This window comes from Schistocerca nitens, chromosome 8, assembly GCF_023898315.1.
Source record: "Schistocerca nitens isolate TAMUIC-IGC-003100 chromosome 8, iqSchNite1.1, whole genome shotgun sequence".
Lineage (NCBI taxonomy): Eukaryota > Metazoa > Arthropoda > Insecta > Orthoptera > Acrididae > Schistocerca > Schistocerca nitens.
Genome location: NC_064621.1, coordinates 98,538,381 through 98,560,560, shown reverse-complemented (window position 1 = coordinate 98,560,560; position 22,180 = coordinate 98,538,381). Strand labels below are relative to the sequence as shown.

Here is a 22,180-nt window from a genome sequence, read left to right as displayed (position 1 = left end):
GAAGGGCATGGTCCTGCTGTTTCAACAAATGTTGAAACATTTTCTGACTACAAGCATATGTTCTCCAGCAAAGATATTCTCTATTCCCTTATTTTCGAGAACCATGCTGACACACTGCTATAGCTCTAAGGTGGTTATAAAGAGATTGTTGTACATCTTCAAAAAATGAAATTTTCTAGAGAAAAACGACAATTTTAAATTACTGAGCCTTTTTGAAATTTCAGTTGTAAACTCCTATGAAATTTTTAATTACTGCACTTCATTTTACAAATAACTTTACACATTTTATATCAATTTTACATTCTTCTATCAAAATTTTCAAGACATTTTAGATCATACAAATCTGGGCTCTGTGATTAGAAGTGCTTTGCTATCATCATAAAGTGAGTGAATTCTCACTAAGTGCAGCAGCACCTCACTGTCGTGTCCCCCCCCCCTCCCCCCTCAGAGGATAAAAAGCTGTTTCATGTATGAACTGATCTGGAAGAACTGCTAAACATTATATTTTTCTTCGCGAATATAAAATAAAATAGGCAGGTTTTTTAAGTTGTAATGCAGTATGTGTATGTAACAGGAAAAGGGAGAGGCAGGTGGTTGTGAATTATACTGTGTGGGTGATATTTTGTTGAGAATGCAGCAGAACAGAGGTAGGTGTGCATGAGGGGTGGAGGTGTAGCTTCACATAATTGCCCTGAGGCCCCCATAACTGTACTTTTGTCCCTGAAATTTAGCAGTTGTGATGAGTCTGTGTTTTCCATACAACAGCTTATCAATTGGGAAACAAGTAGTACTCCAAAAGATAAGAATAACTGGACTTCAAAATTTTATCTTGACAGTGCACTCTTCCAGTAGTAGTCAATGAGTAGATAAATGTTTCAAGATAAGACAGTTCATTGTAGCAGACCTCACGATTTTGTGAGACCTTCAGTAGCCAGCGTGCTTGTATTTAATTCACAAGTGAACTGTATCCACTAGTAGTGATATCTGGTGAGAAAAATATGCAAGTTACAACACAAACCTTCATAAATACTCATAACTTGTATTAATAAATTTTACTTACAGCTGTTATTTTAGCAGTTAACTCCATTTGCTCTAAGATTAACTTTTTTTATGTAAATAAGTTAATGGATACCTAAGTCATTCATCATGGCACCATGAAGCAGAATATTTATAGATGTGGTGTGAGTCAAGGAACATGTTACTAAAGTGAAGCCACTGTTAGGACTTGTATTAGTAGTTAACTATTGCTGGTAATGTCCACCTTCACAGCTGAGTGGTCATTGTAGATGGCGGCCATGCAGAGGACCTGTGCTTGATTCCTAGCTCTGCCAAGAATTTTCCTTGACGGGAAACTGGTACAGGATGCACTCAGCTTTGTGATGCGAATTGAGGAGCTACTTCACTGAGCAGCAGCTGTCCATGGTCTGGAAAGTCTGCAAAATGACTGGGAGAGTGGTGTGCCAACTGTATGCTCCTCCGTACCTCATCTGCATGACACCACAAGCCAGAAGATGACATGGCAGCTGGTAGATATCCCTTGGGTTTTGACAGGCTGAACAAGGAGCTCGTATTGTTCATCATGCCTGTGGGTGGTCCATCATTATTGTAATGCCACTGGTAGTAACCCTTCCTTATGTATTACATATATCTTCATTTCCTAGTGTTAGTGACACTCTGAGTCATAAAAAAGCACTGAAAATATTGAGGTTCTTTTTCAGTCAATATTCTAAATAATGAAGCTGTGAAATTTTGTTTCTGGTCACATGGGGCAGCTACTTCTCCTGCGTACTGATGTGTTATATTCAGTGCAAAAACATCTGAAGCTGTTTCCTATTCTCTATCAGTAGTAAAACTTCTGTGCAGAAAACCATTCAAATGTTGCAAGAAGCAGTAACATTTTGTGGAATGTAGTTGATTTTTTTCCGAATATACATTTTTGTTTCTTTTCATCTTCAAAACAGATTGATCCCCTTAAATTTAAGGTCTGAGTGAGTTGCTCCTCCTTTCCAACCAATTCCCTTTCCTCCTTGAGGAAGCAACATCCAAGTTCCAAAGTGAAGGAACAGTTTTCCTGCTTTTCAGTGCTTGTGTAGGCAGTATCAAAAACTTTTCCAGCTGAAGGTATGTACTCTTTATCCTTATCCATTATGTCTCCATGAGTATTATTTTCTGTTCCATGTCTTGATTGTGAATATTAATATTGAACTGAAACAGATTTTTGTTATTTGCAAGAAACACCATTAAGATGTAAGTCTACTGGAATATGAGTGTAATTCCAAGCCAGAATTTTTTCCCTGAATGAATTCTTTCTTTACTTGGGTAGCATTTCCCAAAAGATAATTCTTTAAGACAATGTGTAGAAGTACAGAAAACAAGCCTGCTCTCAGAGCTTTGATTCAATACACAGAAAGTAAAGTGTAAAACATACTGAATTCATTTACTGGTTAATTTTTGCTTTGTGTTGACTCAGTTTAAGCTTGTTATCAAGCTCTACCACAAAAATTCTACATATTGTGATTTATTTATGCATGCAATTAACACCTATTTTTGGTACCAGTAGGTCACTTTTATTTGCTTCAAATTGCACAGTGGGGGTCTTTGTGAGGTTAATAATTAAATTATTTATTAAGAACTAGTTGTAGCCCTTTTCAGATTTTATCTCGTCTGTGTCTGGTGTGGATGATTTTTGATGTCTTATTAATATGCTTGTGTTATTAAAAATAGTAGTCTTTCAACTAAAATTTTAAGTTATAGGAGGTATATAATATTTACTAGCAGTGGGAGTAGACATAATAACACAGATTGTGGGACTCCATATTTTATCTTTCACCATCACATCTAAATTTTATTACTTTCTGTTAGTCAGTATGGGACCCTGTTTTTTGCTATCAAGGTAAGACTTCAGCTATTCAAAAAGGAAGTCATGTGTATTATAACATTTTGTGTTGTTTTATTTTATTGAGACAACGATCACAAAACATTTCAAAATGCAGTTACTAGTGTTTCGTGGTAGTTGCTGCAAGAAAATAAAATGATTAATCACTCCCTTACTCTCTATTGACAGTATGTTATTTTATATTTCATTCTACCAATGGCCTTGGTAATGTCACAGAATATACCAAAAATACAATTTCTTGTTTAACTTTGTCAAGACTTCCTTTGCAGTGTCATACAAGGTTCCTTTCCTTTTTTTTAAGAATCCTCCCCAAAACAAAATTTTGTTACAGACCACTTTCTCATTTTTTTAAAAATATACCAGTATTGTAAGTAGTCAACTGGTAAGGTGTATTATACCCTCGCAAACCACTACTTTTCTTTTGAGGGGAAGATATACAAACAAATTCCTGGCATAGTCATGGGCTCCTGCATGGCATCCATCTATGCTAACCTGTTTATCAGCCATCTAGACAAAATCTTTCTAACCTTCCAACCCCACACTGTTTGCCTGATTCATGTTCATTGATGATATCTTCATGATCTGGACCAAGGGCCAAGATGTCCTATCCTAATTCCTCCACAATCACAATACTTATCCACCATCCACTTCATCTGGTCCTTCTTCCTAGTTCTCTGATGGCTCTGTCCACACCTGCGTTCACATTGAGCCCACTAACCACTAGCAGGACCTGCATTTTGACAGCTGTCATCTCTTCCACACCAAAAAATCACACCTATTGAGCATGGCCACCCATGGATGGCATACCTGCAGTAATGAGAATTCCCTTGCGAAGTATACTGAAGGTCTCACAAAACCCTTCACAGACAGGCACTACTGCCCAAACCTAGTCTGCAAACATATTTCTGTATCATAACTTCATAAACTATTGATCCTCCTATCACCCCCAAAACCAACTGCAAAGGAGCATCCCTCTCATCTCTCAATATAACCCTGATCTGGAGCAACTGAATCATATCCTTCGACTATCTATCATCACACATGGAAATGAGGGACACCCTATCCACAACATTTATGTCCATCCGTATGTCACTCCCACAACCAAGACCTTGCCACATGGTTCATATGCCTCTGGAAGACCCAGGAGCAAGATCTGCCCAATTCACCTCCCAGCACATCCTAATCTAATTCTGTCACAGGCTAATCTTATTCCATGAGAGGCTGGGCCATCTGTGAAAGCAGCTATGCCATATATCAGCTCTGCACAACACCAACTGGCTGTCCACCAGAATGACAAGTCAGTGCCTCTGCTATTTGGTGAATGGTCTGCTCTACCCTCCAATATTTTACATTATACCAGAATTTTTCTTACCATATTTCTTAAACTACAGGCTGTCAGTAGTTTAACTGTAACAGCTAGAGTGATTTTAATGCTTTTTGTTTGGTTGTTTGTTAATAGGTGGAATGATTGTTGTTAATGTGACAAAGTAATACGTGGAATGATTGTTGCTACTGTGACAAAGTAATCACTGAAACTGGTGCCTAATGATTTTTAAGAAGTTATCATTTCAACTATTGTATCTGGGAACTCAGCTCCACATGATTCAATGTTTTTATGTGTTTGTTACTCAATTAAGGTCCAGATTGTTTTCCGTTTGTGTGTGGAGAGAATAAAATTGTATGCATAATATGACAATAGAAAAGCAAATCTCATCTGCTATACTGGAAAAATAAAAGATTTCAGGAAAAGGGTGAAAGTTTTTGAACATTATTAAACAGGAAACAAACAAAAATAATGAGCTGAATGAAAGCAACTCCCAGAAAATTGCTGTGGCTGAAATGGTGACACTTTCAAATCATTGTCCATTAAATTCTATGAGTAATCAAACAATGGAAAATCGAAGATGGAATGTGTTAAATTCTATGAGTAGTTCCTCACAATGGCAGTAACCACTGCACCAGCAATAAGCAATGAATTGCAGATGCATTAGATATCTCTGTGCAGACACTGCATGTATAACCAACAGACGTTATTTTCAAAACTGTTACCCCTATGGAGATTGTAGAATTCATCAGGTCACTAAAATGTAATAATTCTGCTGGCTATGATGGTGTTTATGCCAGAAAATTAAAATTTTGTGCCGACTTGATAGGATTTCCCTTAAGTTACCTTTGTAATCAATTGATGATTTGGGAAGTACTTAGACATGCTGTAGCAATATCCATTTACAAAATTAGAGATAAGTAAGTCAACTCTAATTACAGACTTATATCATTTCTTATAATCCACTCAGTAGTGCTAGTGAAAGTAGCTTATTATAGGATGGGGGACTCATTAACTGAGCACAACTGGTTAATTGCCTCTCTGTTTGGCTAATGCAAAGTATTCTCCACAAAGAATGCAATACGAGACACATCATGAACAACAGATTATGTGCCAGGCATGAAGTGAATCTCAGAATGGTGGAACATAGCATGTTGAATGGCACAACGATCAGAGCTAGGCCCATTCTTGTTTCTCCTCCAACGACTTTATAGGGTAGTGCAAAACTATGATGCCTGCTGATAGCACAAGCTTAGGCCTACTAATCAAGAGACCAAATTCAACTTTAGCAGACACAGATCAAATGATAACCAAAGATACTTTCAAACGGTTTACCAAAAAGCATGTTTCACAATGACTCGTATATGACATCTGTTCAAAAAATTTCAGAACTTTGTCCACAACACTTTTCTGCACTTACCTTTGAAATATACTCCTCCACAATTGATATACTGCTCCCAACACAGTTTCCACTTCTGGAAGCAGTCTTGATATGCCTCTTGCTGGATTGCATGAAGTGCCATTTGCAAATTTTCTTTTTTCTTGTCTATCATTGCAAATCTTCAACCTTCCAATGGAGTTTTCACCTTTGGAAGCGAAAAACATCCACAGGAGCCGTATGGAGGATCAGGCAGGACAGTGATTTCTTTTTTGTGCATTAGTCACATTCAGGGATGAATATGCAGGTGCGTTATCATGAGGCAAGAGCCATGAATTGTCTCATCACATTTCAGGCCATTTCCTTCCCACATTTCTTTGGAGACATTACAACACATCCTGATAGTACCATTGATTAACAGTTTGTCCCTGTGACATAAATTCATGCTGAACAAATCCTTTGGTACACATAATAGGGTGTCTCAGAAAAGTAAAGTAAAAAATAATGTTACCATTTTTCACCAAAATATTCCGGGATTGAAGAATAAAGTAGATGAGCTCTTGGTTTGTTTAGATGACATTGAATCTTATAATATAATAGATATACTATGCCTGTCTGAGCATCACATTGTGTCTGATATGGAAAAGGTAAATATCAGTGGTTATAAACTAGCTGCACATATGAGTAGAGAGAATAAGATGGGAGGAGGAGTTGCCACATATGTCAAAAGTTATCATGTGTAGAAAGCTTAGATACAAAAAAGTTTTGTCTAGAGCAACATATAGAAGCATGTGCCTGTCAACTTAAACTGAAGCAGGGCTCTTTTATAACTGTAACAGTATATAGGTCCCCTTCAGGAAACTTTCATTTATTCCTGGAAAACGTGTATGCCTTGTTGTGCTATCTGTCAGATAGGGGAAAGCAAATTATTATTTGTGGGGACTTCAATGTTGATTCATTGAAAGATTGTAATAGGAAGAATGACCTGGACGTCTTGCTCGGTTCTTTCAATTTGACATCTGTCATAAATTTTCCTACTCGGGTAGTAAAGGACAGCAGCACATTGATAGATAACACTTTTATAGCTCAAGATAGGTTTAAAAACATAAATTCTTGTTCTGTTGAGAATGGGCTTTCTGATCATGATGCTCAACTAGTTACAGTATATGACATAGCTCCATTCAGTAATTCAAAACTACCCTCCAAAGTTGTGCATTCAATTAATGACTCAACAATTAGAAATTTCAGAGAAAATCTTCAGCAGTTAGACTGGGATGAGGTGTACAAGGAACCCAATGCTAATTTAAAATCTAACTTATTTCATGATACACTTGTAAGAGAATTTGAAAACTGTTTCCCCAAGAAAGTAGTTAAATCTAATTATAAGAAACAATGCAAAAAACCTTGGCTTACTAAAGGAATAAAAATATCTTGTAACCACAAAAGGGAACTGTATCTAACAACAAGAAAGAGTAATGACCCAGAAACAGCCAAATACTACAAAAACTACTGTGCTACATTGAGAAAGGTTATTAAAAAGTCCAGAAGCATGTGCATCATGTCTGAGATTAATACCTCTGATAACAAAATCAAAACAATTTGGAATATTATTACAAGGGAGACAGGACAACCAAAAGTACAGGATGACAGCATCACCCTCAAAGCGAATGGAAACTTGATAAACAACAAGCCGGAAGTCGAAAACATTTTGAATAATCATTTTTTAAATGTTGTAGAGAAAATAAGATATAAATGTTCATTAGAAGAAGCAAGGCAGTTAATGGAAGAGGCCTTACCCACACCATTTGATACAATTGACATTCCATCCACCTCTCTATCTGAAATTAGGAAGATAATAAACTCTCTCAAGAATAAAAGCTCACATGGGATTGATGGCATTTCCAGCAGGATAATAAAAGCTTGTTCCCAAGAAATAAGTGGGATTCTTAGCCACATATGTAATAGCTCTCTGAAGCAGGGTATTTTCCCAGATAGACTGAAGTATGCCATTGTTACACCACTGCATAAAAAAAGGGGATACGTCTGATGTCAACAACTACTGCCCAATCTCTCTTCTGACTGCCTTATCCAAAAGTCGTGAAAAAGTAATGTATTGAAGAGTAGCTTCACACCTTTGTAAAAACAAAGTCTTAACAAAATGTCAGTTTGGTTTCCAGAAGGGTTTTTCAACTAAAAATGCTATATATACTTTCACTAATGAAATATTAAATGCTCTGAGTAACCGGAAGTCAGCCATTGGGATTTTTTGTGCCCCCCCCCCCCCCATGAACCACATCTACTCCCCCCCCCCCCCCCCATGAACCACGGACCTTGCCGTTGGTGGGGAGGCTTGCATGCCTCAACGATACAAATAGCCATACCGTAGGTGCTACCACAATGGAGGGGTATCTGTTGAGAGGCCAGACAAACATGTGGTTCCTGAAGAGGGGCAGCAGCCTTTTCAGTAGTTGCAGGGGCAACAGTCTGGATGATTGACTGATCTGGCCTTATAACATTAACCAAAATGGTCTTGCTGTTCTGGTACTGCGAACGGCTGAAAGCAAGAGGAAACTACAGCCTTAATTTTTCCCGAGGGCATGCAGCTTTACTGTATGATTAAATGATGATGGCGTCCTCTTGGGTAAAATATTCCGGAAGTAAAATAGTCCCCCATTTGGATCTCCAGGCGGGGACTACTCAAGAGGACGTTGTTATCAGGAGAAAGAAAACTGGCGTTCTACGGATTGGAGCGTGGAATGTCAGATCCCTTAATCAGGCAGGTAGGTTACAAAATTTAAAAAGGGAAATAGATAGGTTGAAGTTAGATATAGTGGGAATTAGTGAAGTTTGGTGGCAGGAGGAACAAGACTTTTGGTCAGGTGAATACAGGGTTATAAATACGAAATCAAATAGGGGTAATGCAGGAGTAGCTTTAATAATGAATAAAAAAATAGGAATGCGGGTAAGCTACTACAAACAGCATAGTGAACGCATTATTGTGGCCAAGATAGACATGAAGCCCATGCCTACTACAGTAGTACAAGTTTATATGCCAACTAGATCTGCAGATGATGAAGAAATTGATGAAATGTATGATGAGATAAAAGAAATTATTCAGGTAGCGAAGGGAGATGAAAATTTAATAGTCATGGGTGACTGAAATTCAAGAGTAGGAAAAGGGAGAGAAGGAAATGTAGTTGGTGAATATGGATTGGGGCTAAGAAATGAAAGAGTAAGCCACCTGGTAGAATTTTGCACAGAGCATAACTTAATCATAGCTAACACTTGGTTTAAGAATCATGAAAGAAGGTTGTATACATGGAAGAACCCTGGAGATGCTAAAAGGTATCAGATAGATTATATAATGGTAAGACAGAGATTTAGGAACCAGGTTTTAAATTGTAAGACATTTCCAGGGGAAGATGTGGACTCTGACCACAATCTATTGGTTTTGAACTGTAGATTAAAACTGAAGAAACTGCAAAAAGTTGGGAAATTAAGGAGATGGGACCTGGATGAACTGAAAGAACCAGGGGTAGTACAGAGATTTGGGGAGAGCATAAGGGAACAATTGACAGGAATGGGGGAAAGGAATACAGTAGAAGAAGAATGGGTAGCTTTGAGGGATGAAATAGTGAAGGCAGCAGAGGATCAAATAGTTAAAAAGACGAGGGCTAGTAGAAACCCTTGGGTAACAAAAGAAATATTGAATTTGATTGATGAAAGGAGAAAATATAAAAATGCAGTAAATGAAGCAGGCAAAAAGGAATACAAATGTCTCACAAATGAGATCGACAGGAAGCGCAAAATGGCTAAGCAGGGATGGCTAGAGGACAAATGTAAGGATGTAGAGGCTTATCTCACTAGGGGTGACATAGATACTGCCTACAGGAAAATTAAAGAGACCTTTGGAGAAAGGAGAACAACTTGCATGAATATCAAGAGCATTGATGGAAACCCAGTTCTAAGCAAAGAAGGGAAAGCGGAAAGGTGGAAGGAGTATATAGAGGGTCTATACAAGGGCGATGTACTTGAGGACAATATTATGGAAATGGAAGAGGAGGTAGATGAAGATGAAATGGAAGATATGATACTGCGTGAAGAGTTTGACAGAGCACTGAAAGACCTAAGTCGAAACAAGGCCCCGGGAGTAGACAACATTCCATTAGAACTACTGACAGCCTTGGGAGAGCTAGTCCTGACAAAACTCTACCATCTGGTGAGCAAGATGTATAATATAGGCGAAATACCCTCAGACTTCAAGAAGAATATAATAATTCCAATCCCAAAGAAAGCAGGTGTTGACAGATGCGAAAATCAAGAAATATCAGTTTAATAAGTCACAGCTGCAAAATACTAACGCGAATTGTTTACAGATGAATGGAAAAACTAGTAGAAGCCAACCTCGGGGAAGATCAGTTTGGATTCCGTAGAAATGTTGGAACACGAGAGGCAATACTGACCTTACAACTTATCTTAGAAGAAAGATTAAGGAAAGGCAAACCTACGTTTCTAGCATTTGTAGACTTAGAGAAAGCTTTTGACAATGTTGATTGGAATACTCTCTTTCAAATTCTGAAGGTGACAGCTGGGTAAAATACATGGAGCGAAAGGCTATTTACAATTTGTACAGAAACCAGATGGCAGTTATAAGAGTCGAAGGACATGAAAGGGAAGCGGTGGTTGGGAAGGGAGTGAGACAGGGTTGTAGCCTATCCCCGATGTTATTCAATCTGTATATTGAGCAAGCAATAAAGGAAACAAAAGAAAAGTTCAGAGTAGGTATTAAACTCCATGGAGAAGAAATAAAAACTTTAAGGTTCGCCGATGACATTGTAATTCTGTCAGAGACAGCAAAGGACTTGGAAGAGCAGTTGAATGGAATGGACAGTGTATTGAAAGGAGGATATAAGATGAACATCAACAAAAGCAAAACGAGGATAATGGAATGTAGTCAAATTAAGTCGGGTGACGCTGAGGGAATTAGATTAGGAAATGAGACACTTAAAGTAGTAAAGGAGTTTTGCTATTTGGGGAGCAAAATAACTGATGATGGTCAAAGTAGAGAGGATATAAAATGTAGACTGGCAATGGCAAGGAAAGTGTTTCTGAAGAAGAAAAATTTGTTAACATCGAGTATAGATTCAAATGTCAGGAAGTCGTTTCTGAAAGTATTTGTATGGAATGTAGCCATGTATGGAAGTGAAACTTGGACAATAAATAGTTTAGACAAGAAGAGAATAGAAGCTTTCGAAATGTGATGCTACAGAAGAATGCTGAAGATTAGATGGGTAGATCACATAACTAATAAGGAGGTACTGAATAGAATTGGGGAGAAGAGGAGCTTGTGGCACAACTTGACTAGAAGAAGGGATCTGTTGGTAGGTCATGTTCTGAGGCATCAAGGGATCACAACTTTAGCATTGGAGGGCAGTGTGGAGGGTAAAAATCGTAGAGGGAGACCAAGAGATGAATACACTAAGCAGATTCAGAAGGATGTAGGATGCAGTAGGTACTGGGAGATGAAGAAGCTTGCACAGGATAGAGTAGCATGGAGAGCCGCATCAAACCAGTCTCAGGACTGAAGACCACAACAACAACATCAAAGGCTTTTGATTGTGTAAATCATGGAATACTTCTAGATAAGCCCAAGTACTGTGGTATGAATGGGACAGTGTTCAAATGGTTTAAATCATACCTAACTGGAAGAGTGCAGAAAGTTGAAATAAACAGTTCACATAATATGCAAAAAACTGGTGATTTCTCAAACGGGGGAACAATCAAGATTGGGGTGCTGCAAGGTTCGGTCTTGGGTCCTCTGCTGTTCTTAATGTATATTAATGACTTGCCATTCTATATTCACGAAGATGCAAAGCCGGTACTTTTTGCCGATGATACAAGTATAGCTATCACACCCGACAGACAAGAATTATCTGGTGAAATTGTAAATTATGTTTTTCAGAAAATCATTAAGTGGTTCTCTACAAATGGGCTCTCATTAAACTTTGACAAAACACAGTATATACAGTTCCACACAGTAAATGGAATGACCCCATTAATAAATATAGACTTCGATCAGAAATCGGTAGCTAAGGTAGAATATTCAAAATTTCTACGTGTATGCATTGATGAGGGGTTGAACTGGAAAAAACACACTGAAAATCTGCTGAAACATTTGAGTTGAGCTACTTATGCTATTAGGGTCATTGCAAATTTTGGCGATATACATCTGAGTAAATTAGCTTACCACGCCTATTTTCATTCTCTGCTTTCATATGGCATCATATTCTGGGGTAATTCATCATTGAGTAAAAGAGTGTTCATTGCACAAAAGCGTATAATCAGAATAATTGCTGGAGCTCATCCAAGATCATCCTGCAGACACTTATTTAAAGAGCTAGAAATCTTCACTGTAGCCTCACAATACATATATTCACTTATGAAATTTGTTATTAACAATCCGAACGAATTCAAAAGTAATAGCAGTGTACATGGCTACAACACTAGGAGAAAGGATGATCTTCACTACTCAAGGTTAAATCTAACTTTGGCTCAGAAGGGGGTAAATTATGCTGCCACAAAAGTCTTTGGTCACTTACCTAATAGCATCAAAAGTCTGACAGATAGCCATATAGCATTTAAAAGGAAATTAAAAGAATTTCTTAATCGCAACTCCTTCTACTCATTAGATGAATTTTTGGATATAGTAAGTGGGTAATTTCCCAACCTCCACAAAAATAAATAAATAAATAAATAAATTATTGAGTGTCATGTAATATTTGTCAAGTGTAATATCTTCTATAGACACCTTTTATTAACCTGACATGTTCCACATCATTACGAAATGTCGTATTCATGATCTATGGAACAAGTACTAATCTAATCTAATCCTGATGAGGGTTATCCTTAACTTCCGTCTAGCCATTTTTAAACCATTTGCACCATTTGTGACACCAATTATGGCTTGAGCACTCATCACTGTCGGCTTCCTACATCATTTGGCGTGTCTCTGTAAAGATTTTATTAAGTTTTACGCAAAATTTAATGCAGGTGCAGTGCTCCTCTAACTCTGCCATCTCGACATTCGCAGACTGTGTGACACAACGCTCTACTCAATACAGCACAAATAAATATCTAACAGACATACAACAATGAAACTTCTGGCAGTCACACATTAAACCCAGATGTGTGAAGGGTTGCCAACCACATTTTGCTCAAAAACACCATTGGTGCGAAATTACGAATGTTCTGGAATTTTTTGTACAGACCTCGTATGCAGTTTCAAACCAGCAATGATGATCTGTTAACACCAGAGGTAGTCATTATTGGTCATACACTAAGTTGATGACAATATGTGTAAGTCCTTAGGGTCCAGCCAGTTAACAAGTTAAAATGGGATCAACATGCAGATAAACTAACCAAGAAACTTATTTCAATATGTTATGCTGTTAGAAGTATCTCTCTTTGTGATGATGTAAAGACAAAAGTGCTGCCTTATTTAGCATATTTTCACAGTCTGTTGTCAAGTGGTACTATCATCTGGGATATTACACCTAAAGTGAATAAAGAGTTTATTCAGCAGAAGCAAGTAGTAAGAATATACTGTAAAGTAGATAACTTTACAATTTGCAGAAGCCTCTTTAAGGATTCTGGAATTGTTACACTCACTTCCCAATTAATGTACTCATTAATAGTTTTTGTCACTGATAATAAAAATCAGTTTCAGGCAAACTGTAGTTTATACATTCACAACCAAGACATAAAAATACAGGGTGGGGAAAATAGAAGTGGCCCGGAAAACAGAGTTCCGAGGTACAAAGGAACACAGCAGAGGAAAGAAAATACAATACTAACCAGGCAATAGGAGATGTTGAAAGTGATCACCATTCTTCTCTTGGCACTTTTGGGTCCTCGTCAGCAAGCTGCTTAAGGCAGATCGAAGCTGGACTGCTGGAATTGTTGCAATCTCACCCAAAATGTTCTCTTGGATGGGTGATCATCCAGTCTGACGAGCACTGTTGGCAAGCGAGATGCAGTCAGCTCTTGTGAGACAAACTGAGGAGCAACTTGATTGAGAAGTAGCGGCTCCAGTCTCATAAGCTGACATATGGCCAGGAAAACGATGTGCTGACCACATGCCCCTCGACATTTGCATCCAGTGATGCCTATGGGCTGAGGGTGACAGGTTGGTTCCATTGGGCCTTCATGACCTGTTTGGGCAGAGTTTAATTTAGTTTTAGTCATCTAAAATGTTCTGATGCAGTTCTTGAAGACTGGGAGGGTTGTTGTGATACATCTTAGACTTGACGGCTCCCCACACAAAATAATCACCTACAGACTGACCAGGTGACCTGGGCAGCCAGCTAGGGCCACAACCAGACAGACCTTTGCTCACAACTCTGTCAGCTATCAAGACTGTGTAAATGTGCTCCAAGGTTCGGATGGCTGTATGGGCAATTGCCCTGTCCTGTTGAGGTGTGTTTACATGCATACATTCATGTCCAACCATATTCACTCATCCAGTCTACTTTTATTTGCCATACCCTGTAGTATTCATCCAAGCTTTGTCTCCTTGTCTACAGTTTTGTATGGAGTCATGTTTGGAAGATACTCAACAAACTCCCATTCAACAAAAACAATGCAGACTTTGTTTCCTTGTCTAAAGTTGTGTGTGGAGTCATGGTTGGAAGATATTCATCAAACTCCCACCTTTTAACTACATGGCAAGTCAAAGTATTTGTTATAATGCTGTATGATACATAGTAATTTACTGCAGATAGGGCACAGTTTTGACAGATGTGTGAAAATATTTTTGTTGAAGAATTTCATTGTACTCGAGCAATGCCATGCTGGATACACAGGTCCTCACAGAATCACTGAGGTTAAGAGCATTGGGGCCAGTTAGTATTGGTATGAGCTACCATCTAGGAGTTGTAACATGACATTCTGTGGCTGCACAAAAAGCATTATTCAACATGGTGGCATTGCTGTCCGGTTTCCTCCGAGCCATAATCCATAGGTAGCAGTCATCCACTGGAGTAGTAGCCCTTGGGCAGCCGGAGCAAGGCATGTCATCGACAGTTCTTGTCTCTCTGTATCTCTTCCATGTTCGAACAACATTGCTTTGGTTCACTCTGAGACACCTGGACACTTCCCTTGTTGGGAGCCATTCCTGGCACAAAGTATTGACTGTCTAGGCATGGTTGAACTACAGACAACATGAGCTGTGTACTTCCTTCCTGGTGGAATGACTGGAACTGATCAGCTGCCGGACCCCTTCCGTCTAATAGGTGCTTCTCACGCATGGTTGTTTACATCTTTGGGCGGGTTTAGTGACATCTCTGAACAGTCAAAGGAATTGTATCTGTGATATAACATCCACAGTCAACATCTGTCTTCAGGAGTTCTAGGAACCAGGGTGATGTAGAACTTTTTTTGATGTGTGTAGTTTTGTAAAGCTAAGTTATACACAATTTAGTAGAGACTCACCCCAATTAATTTACAACAAGAGACATATACAGGAAAAAGTGCAAGGTAACCTAAGTCTGTAATCTAAAGCAGAGTTCAGCAAATATCATATCAAAGTTCTGCCTATAACATTATACTGGATCGCGTATTATATCAACATAGAATGTATATTACCAAATATGGTATTACGATGCAGTAAATGTTACCCTCTGGGAGAACTTAAGTAAAACTGACCAAGAGTTACCTAATGGATTTGGATTATTGAACCTGAATTTAATATAACAGTAGAAACCAGAAAGCTAAAGAGTAAAATCTGGAAAATATTTTAAGTAACCAAGTTTACTTAAATGAAATAAAATATGGGCACCAGCCTAATTAAGCATGGTAATATGAAACATTACTTTTAAAGAATCTGTATTGAATTTTGGTAAAGGAAAGCTACCATTACTTCTTTCCCAGAGAAGTGCAATAAAACTCTATTATAATAAGATAAGTGATACTGTGAATACTAGCAGTCATAAATAGCATGTGCAAGCTCTCACAGGAACAATTGACACTTTATCTCTTCTCAACAGTAATACTTTGTCATTTATAAATCATCTCATCCTCAAATGTTGTGAAAGACACTACTAAACCAAAATTGGACATGGACATAGTCCTGTTTCAATAGTTACTTTTCATATAGTACAAATATAATTAACAGTCACTGGCAATAGGGTTTTTACACTCACTATAAATCAATCTTGTTTCTGTTTTCATTAATAAAAGCAACTATGGTATAGGCAAAGATTTAGGTGGGGCCCTCAAACTGTCTTTCCAAATTTTACTACACAAAGCACACAAAACTATAGAATCTCTTCAAAATGCAATTAGTAAACTCATTGTTCAAAATTGTTTTCTCATATTAAGCAACACAAAAGTGAGGAGACTTAAACTGTCCATTACCATAAAGCAAACTAAACACACTTTCTTGTAAGCTGCAAATTTTGGTATTATTCTTTTATTCAAATTTCACTCAGCTTGCAGCACTTTTAAAACAGTTAATGCCAGTGATTTTTCATACAGGTTCTTAAGTATAACTTTAAATGTATTTTACTCTAACCAACCTCAAAATAATATGTTTCCTTTTGTCATTAGCGCAACCAGTAATTTTTGCTCACAGAATTAAAAGCAGTTAATCTTTGAAGCACAAATACTTTGAATTAAAACGAATCAAATATTATGGAGGTTTTCATAAATGCAATACTAACTACCTCCCTCGATTTCAATGAAACACACCATATTTCTATATCTCTTTTTGCACTCAGGATTGTACAAATAGTCAACCATTTTCATTAGACTTTAACACACAGGATACTCGGATGTCAGAATCTATGTGGAGTGGATCCTAAGAGGTATCATGAGAGGAACCAAATCAAGGATTGGAACAAGCTTCACACAGTTTGCCTGATTATTGCAAATTAAACAACACTTAAATGTACTGGTTCATACTTTGACATAAATCTGACCTCTTAGATTTACTGAAGTTATGGCACAATATTGGTGGCGAGGACATGGTGGCTACCTGGTCTTTCCTCTGGATGTAATTTGCTCTATTACTTTCTTCTCAGTGACAAAATTACCAACTTTAGAGCCTTTTCCAATAATAGAGCACCATTTCAGAGCCGTACACACATTTGAGGCCTTTCCATATTAATCCAGGTACTGGATGTCACCCTCAGCACTTGCGCTGTTCACTCACTTGCTGCTCAGACCAGAACTGTCCAGTAGCTATCTAGCTGCTGACTAATTGTGTCCTCTCACTTGGTGCCCAGACTGAGTGCCACATCCAACTTTTAGCCCGCACCAACCACATTTTGGCGTGCACCAACTCACTCCCGTTACAAATGGGAAGTACTGTTGTTTTTCATTTTATACAATGCAAGTCCCTAGGTATGAACCAGCTTGTGCACAGCTGTAAACAAACATCTTTAAAAAAATCTTGATATTTAAATACATTAACATGTCAACAAAAAAGCCACATATTTATATAACATTTTTCTCCAATTAATACAAAGAATTTAAATGGTAAAGAGAAAACATTTTACACTACTGTTCACCTCGTTACAATAGGTCAAAGACACTGCATAGTAAAAAACTATATGTATACTTGACATTAAACAGAATTAATCAGTACAAAATATTTACAGAATTAACTGTGGTGTTACACGCCTATGACAAACAAAGTCCAAAGTTAAACTGTTATCACACTCACCATGTGCTCCACAGATTGTATCATAGCTGGCTCAGACTGGTCCTGGACCAGCTAATATGCCAGATTCTGGCCTGTTCTCACCAAAGCGCACTCCTGATGATCAACACCCTGTGGGTAGTGGAGCCACAGCAATTGACAATAGTGTCGTGCAAGCTTTTCAGTTTACATAGTGATGTTGGGTGGCACCACTGTGAGTAGTAAATCCTGTAGCCACAAATTTGCATATTTAAGCTTGAAAATGATGCTTCTATAAATCCTACTCAATAGTCATGACTCTTCAATGAATTATTTATAGAGAAAGCAGATTTTAGCAAGTATGGTGAAAGTAGATGTCACCCTAATACTTCACCAGAAAAAAATCTCTTCAGGCGTGGTCAAATGTTTAAGTGTCTCACAATATTTACAATAGTTTTCAGCAATGGATGTTTGAGATTATTATAAATAATCATGGTGGTTTACAGGAAGGGAAAAGTATGGTAGCTCCCACAAAAAAAATTATTGAGAGGATTAGCACATGATTAGATAATAATAATGAAGTTGCAGGAACATCTCTGATCTCACAAAGATCTTCATCTCTTTACTAAGTCAAAAATGAAATAGTTATGGAATTACAGGGATTCCTTTATGTGGCTTTCTTTTTAGGCATGAAACAGAAGAGTAAGAGTCAGTCCCTTTTCAAATGCAGAAAATTATCCTTCCAAATGCAGAACAATTGCACAAGATGTCCTTCAATTTTATATCTGGAAACTACAGAAACTTCTCTACATTTTAAAAGAATTTCTGTGGAGACATAGAAGTGCCATGATTGTCACTTTTGTGGACAATTGTTTACTCATTACATTCACTAGTGTCAGAATATCACTATGCTTAGTTACTGCTTTGTATTCCAAGTTAATAAAGATGTATGTTATAATACTGGCTGTCTCAGGAATTACAGCTAATGTGGTTGATAACCAAAAACATATTTTTTGGCAACAAATATATGATATAACTATGAAATTTAACATAGGCCCACAGAAAAACATGACATTGCTGATGCCAGGGCTGCAAGGCTGCATACTGGTCCAGATGAAAATTTTGACACATCTATAGAATATATTTATATATTTATCCATAGACAATAAATATAGTTATCCATAGACAATCAATTTTGTATAATGAACAAATTTATTCATTTCCAGTTGTTCACAGAAAAAAATTGGGAAGTCATGAGCAAAGATGCAAAACTAAAAATGATCCTGTATTATATGAAAAATGGATGGCCAAACTATTTGCTTAAGTACAAAAAATTTGGCAACCCTATCTTAACAAAAGAACTACCTAAGCATCAGTCATGGCCTGTTACTTTTTTGGACCTAGTTCACACGGGTTGTTATGCATAAAATGTTCCGAAAGAAAGAAAATTTTGTACACACTGCATGGCAGATCCTGGGACATTTGCAGGATAATAAAATAGCAAAGAAATATTGCTGCTGGTGGCAAAAATAAGAAAAAGAAGACAAAGAAATCAAATAAATGTTTTCACAATGTGAACCTCATTAAGTGGCAAAACCAAATCTCAAAAAGTAGTTTCATAACTGGTCCCAAACAATATAACCATAGGAAAGGATTCACACTGATTATATGAGAAATGACCACAACAACAAAAACCACAATAAAGGCACACCAAAAAACATTTGCTGTAGAAGGACTCCTGAAGACACACAGATTCAAACAATGGGACACAATTTGTATCAAAGGAGATCAAAGACTTCTGGGGCAGGAATGGCATAGTATGACTAACTGCACATCCTCTTAAGTCTGCTTCAAATAATGAAGCAGAAAGAGTTTTAAGAACTGTCACAGGAGACATGAAGAATATATTAACTGGAGAAGGGGGAACAAGAAAAATACCTTGAAGAAAACCCAGGTAACTTATTGCACAACTTCAAATTCAATAACTGCTGAACAACTTCACTGGAATCAGCAAAGGATCACAATGTCACAGATCGTTCCAGAAAAAGAGCAGACAAAACTAAAGAAAAATTCAAAATTCCAAGTGTAATCAGACAAATAGGAAATACACTGGACATATTGAAACTGCTTTATGGAATTGATAAAAGATACTTGATGTTTCTGCATCCGTAACTACCAGTGGAGCAAAACAAAAAATGAACCTCAGGAAAATCCTGAAAATACACAGATTCCAGTGACAAATACCAAATTTGGGAGATGAACAAGGGTTTGTTGAAATGTAGTATGTTGTACTTGATCCTCACATAAACTAGGAAGGAAAACATGTAGCTGAAAATCTTCAGAAACTTATTTAGATTTTAAGAGAATTAATTTGAAGATATAGAAGTACCATGATTGTCAGTTTTATGCGTAGTTAATAAGTATCCTGTGTTTATAAAAGTATATATCACTATACCAGCTGCCTCAGGAATAACAACTAATATGGTTGATAACCAGAAACAAGTTACTCAAGATTTCTTTCTTTCTTGTTTGTATTACATTTCCATTTTCTGTTAATGATTTGTCCATTAATATAAACTCTCCAACAATTATATTTGGATATGATACATCTGTAGGCTTATTATTAAAAGTCATGAAGCTGAAAAAATCCTGACTGCATCATTAATACATTTGATTGGTTAGAAACATGCTTCCAGTTAAATGAGTTAACTTTAGGCATCACAAAAACCCATAAGAACCAAACAGTGAGCATGTAAGGAAATTAAAATAAATTGTAAAAATAAATGCATAACAGAGAACATTTCTAGAGAGAAACCTAGAAAAGAATTTAACACTCCCATAAGAAACACAAGAATAAAGTTCTCTCTCCATTTGTTAACGAAATGATATTCCTCAACTTAACATGAATGATCTCCTTTGACCATACTCAAGCTCAACACAGACAAGGGCAAAAATGTCAATAACCCTGTAGAAAATCTTAGATTCAATGGAAAGTCCATTGAACACTCGATAACACAATCCTTTTGCTACTGTAATATCCAAAGATATTTCCTATGATGTGATGCAGACCTCACACTTGACCAAATACTCAGAAATCTCTAAGTTTGTGCTCCCATTGCGAGGTGCAAATCTGAATAGAATGAAACTCAAGGCTCCAACAAGACAGGTACAATTTCAAAGTAACTTCAATCTTGCCAGAAGAGTCTGACAGCAATGAACAATTTGCCTGTTAAATCAGCCACAGCGACCTCAGAGAATCTTGGTCCTTGTAGATCAGAGATAGAAAAATTTAATATGATTTTAGAAAACTGCAGGAGCGTCCAAGGAAATGTCCCAGAATTATTACCACTTACTGGTGGTTATAATGCATAGATAGTGTTGGGAACAGAAAGCTGGTAGAAGCCAGAAGTCAATGAAAATGAAATCCTAAGTTAAGACTGGAATGTTTATCGTAAGGATAGGTTAGTCCCCAATGGTGGTGGCGTGTTTATTGCAGTAAAATTTTCAATAAAATCTAGCGAGGTCATCACGGATTCTGAATGTGAATTAATCTGGGTGAAATTGAGTATCAAAGAATGGTAAAAAATGGTGATCAGATACTTTTATAGACCACCTGGGTCAGGATCTGTAGTTGTAGAGCACTTCAGACACAACTTGCAGAACATCATTAGCAATTTTCCTGATCATGCTGTTGTAATACCGGGTGACTTCAACTTGCCAGGTATAGATTTGGAATGTTGTGCCATCAAAACTGGTGCCAGAGACAGGGAATTGTGTGACATTGTTCTGGATGTCTTGTCTGAAATTACCTTGAGCAGATAGTTAGAGAATCAACTTGTGAGGGTAACGTCTTAGACCTCCTGGCAACAAAAAACCTGAACTTATCAAATCAGTTAATGCAGAGTGAGGTATCAGTGATCATAAGGCTGTGACAGCATCTATGATGACGGGTCCTACAAGGAATGTTAAGAACGGTAGGGATATATATTTTCTCAGCAAGGGTGACAGGATACAAAATTAAGAATATCTCAGCAGTCAGCATTAAATATTCGGTGATGAGGACGAAGATGTGGAGAACAAATGGAAAAAATTCAAAGGTATTGTTCAGTATGCCCTAGACAAGTATGTTCCGAGTAAGGTTTTAAGGGATAGGAAAGAGCCACCATGGTTTAATAGCCATGTTAGAAAAGCACTAGGCTACATAAACAAAAAGCACATCATCTCAGATTCAAGAGAAGTAAAAACCTAGCTGACAAACAAAAGCTGAACGAAGCAAAAAGGATCGTAATATCTGGAGTACCACAGGGGAGTGTAATAGGATCATTGCTGTTTACAATATATATAAATGATCTAGCAGAAAGTGTTGGATGTGCTTTAAGGCTATTCACAGATGATGCAGTTGTTTATGCCAAAGTAGCCAGAAGATAGTAAGAATTTGCAAAAGATTTGCAGAGAATTAATGGATGGTGCAGACTCTTGCAGTTGAACCTGAACATAAATAAATGCAGCATATTGTGCATACATTGGAAAAGAAATCCACTACTGTACAGCTACACTATTGATGACAAACAGCTGGAGACAGCCATAAAATATCTAGGCGTAACTAGCCAGAGCAACCTTAAGTGGAATGACCATATAAAACAGATAGTGGGAAAAGCAGACACCAGACTCAGATTCATCGGAAGAATCTTAAGGAAATGTAATTCATCCACAAAAGAAGTGGCTTATAAGGCACTTGTTCACCTGATTCTTGAGTATTGTTCATATATCTGGGATCCCTATCAGGTAGGACTGATAGCGGAGATAGAGAAGATCCAGCAAAGATCAGCGCATTTCATCACGGGATAATTTAGCTTGCGAGAGAGCATTACGGAGATGCTAAACAAACTCCACTGGCTGATGTTA

At 37.4% G+C, this 22,180-nt stretch overlaps 1 protein-coding gene across 1 annotated transcript in view; it reads left to right on the top strand.

Annotated features, from left to right (window-relative positions):
• Positions 1–935: 935 nt before the first annotated feature.
• The window catches only part of LOC126199025 (high affinity cationic amino acid transporter 1-like), a 161,618-nt gene continuing 140,373 nt past the window's right edge, over positions 936–22,180 (top strand). The window contains exon 1 of the mRNA XM_049935724.1: positions 936–987. The gene's annotated coding sequence lies outside the window, so the exon portion shown is untranslated. The remainder of the gene's footprint in view (positions 988–22,180) is intronic.